This window comes from Bos mutus, chromosome X (assembly GCF_027580195.1).
Source record: "Bos mutus isolate GX-2022 chromosome X, NWIPB_WYAK_1.1, whole genome shotgun sequence".
In the NCBI taxonomy this organism is placed as follows: Eukaryota; Metazoa; Chordata; class Mammalia; order Artiodactyla; family Bovidae; genus Bos; species Bos mutus.
The window spans coordinates 127,400,700-127,402,983 of record NC_091646.1 but is presented as its reverse complement, the minus strand read 5'-3'; the positions used below and the strand labels follow the sequence as shown (position 1 = coordinate 127,402,983).

General features: G+C 43.1%; 1 non-coding gene across 1 annotated transcript; it reads left to right on the top strand.

Annotated features, from left to right (window-relative positions):
- The first annotated feature begins 1,821 nt into the window (after positions 1–1,821).
- Positions 1,822–1,894, top strand: TRNAG-CCC (transfer RNA glycine (anticodon CCC)). The gene has a single exon. It is a non-coding gene; the product is annotated as a tRNA-Gly (tRNA).
- The last annotated feature ends 390 nt before the right edge of the window (positions 1,895–2,284 follow it).

Sequence of the window (2,284 nt, the reverse complement as noted above, 5' to 3'; positions counted from 1 at the left end):
TCATTATGTTTGACTCAAAATCATTTAACCTAAACCCACTTGGAAAAACAAAGCCCTTCATAAAAGCACTGAATTACATGAAAATGATGGTGTTTAATCAGCTTCGTATTTAAAAGAAAGGTCAATTACGAATCAACTCTAGATTTCCTGACATTGTTCTAAGAGAAGAATACTGAATAACACTTCACAACTATTAACTTCCGCATTAATGGAAGGATTTATACTATATTATTAATGTTTGTAGAGGCTTATCAAAAGGAAGCTTGTGTTTTGATGCCTCTTGGAAGGGGAATCGAAGAGCTCTTATGTGGGTTCTGAACTGCCTCAGATTCAATGCTGTTCATGAGTTTTTCTTGCTTGGAAAGTGAAGGTACACTGAAGTAAAGTGAGTCATTCAGTTGTGTCTGACTCTTTGTGACCCCAAGGACTATACAGTCCATGGAATTCTCCAGGCCAGAATACTGGAGTGGGTAGCCTTTGCCTTCTCCGGGGGATCTTCCCAAACCAGGGGTTGAACCCACATCTGCTGCACTGCAGACAGATACTTTACCAGCTGAGACACAAGGGAAAACCAGGAATACTGGAGTGGGTAGCCAATCCCTTCTCCAGCGGATCTTCCCAACCCAGGAATCGAACCGGGCTCTCCTGCCTTGCAGGAGGATCCTTTACCAACTGAGCTATCAGGGAAGCCCCAAAGGTACATTGAGTTGACTTCAGTTGCTCAGTTGTGTCTGACTCTTTGCAACCTCATGGACTGCAGCACACGGGCTTCCCTGTCCATCACCAACTCCCAGAGCTTACTCAAACTCATGTCCATTGAGTTGGTGATGCCATCCAACCATCTTATCTTCTGTTGTCCCCTTCTCCTCCTGCCTTTAATCTTTCCCAGCATCAGGGTCTTTTCAAATGACTCATTTCTTAGCACCAGGTGGCCAAAGGATTGGAGTTTCAGCTTCAGCATCAGTCCTTCCAATGAATACTCAGGACTGATTTTCTTTAGGATGGACTGGTTGGATCTCCTTGCAGTCCAAGGGGCTCTCAGGAGTCTTCTCCAACACCACAGTTCAAAAGCATCAATTCTTTGGCACTCAGCTTTCTTTATAGTCCAACTCTCAAATCCACACAAGACTACTGGAAAAACCATTGCCTTGACTAGATGACCTTTGTTGGCAAAGTAATGTCTCTGCTTTTTAATATGCTGTCTAAGTTGGTCATAACTTTTCTTCAAAGAGCAAGCATCTTTTAATTTCATGGCTGCAGTCACCATCTGCAGTGATTTTTGAGCCCAGAAAAATAAAGTCAGCCACTGTTTCCACTGTTGCCCCATCTACTTGCCATGAAGTGATGCCATGATCTTAGTTTCCTGAATGTTGAGTATTAAACCAGGTTTTCACTTTCACTTTCATCAAGAGGCTCTTTAGTTCCTCTTCACTTTCTGCCATAAGGGTGGTATCATCTGCATATCTGAGGTTATTGATATTTCTCCTGCCAATCTTGATTCCAGCTTGTGCTTCATCCAGCCCAGTGTTTCTGATGATGTACTCTGCATATAAGTTAAATAATTGTGACAATATACAGCCTTGATGTACTCCTTTTCCTGATTTGGAACCAGTCTGTTGTTCCATGTCCAGTTCTAACTGTTGCTTCTTGACCTGCATACAGATTTCTCAGGAGGCAGGTCAGGTGGCCTGATATTCCCATCTCTTTAAGGTACATTAAAGAGAAGAAATAAAAGCAAAGACCCAAAATGTAAACCGTCCATAAGAATCTCTACAAGGGGATCTTCAAATGCACGTGCTCAAAGAGACAGGTTCAGAGACTTCCCTGGTGGCCCAGTGGCTAAGACTCTGTACCCCCAATGCAGAGGGCCCAGGTTCAATCCCTGGTCAGGGAGCTAGATCCCACAGGCTGCAAGTAAGACCTGGCACAGCTGAAAAACTAAAGAAACAAATAAAATATTCAAAGAGACAGGTTCATATGAAGGGAGGCCAGCCCAGAATCAGCAAACTGGTAAAGACAAAAATGATTCAGCAATCAGGACATTAAACAGAATGGAGACAGCCTGACATTTGGTTACAAGCATACAGAAAGCCCTGGAAAGGGAGAGAGTTGCAGGGAAGAGAGTTCTTCACCATCCTTGTGAGGATTTTGTGTATTTCAACAGCAGAGGTGACCTGTCAAGCCTAATGACAGACAGTTATCAGAACACAGATTACCTAAAAGCAGAATACAGTGTTCCTTCTGCAAGATAGAAATATCAGCATCTAAAGAGCAGTGACTCAGC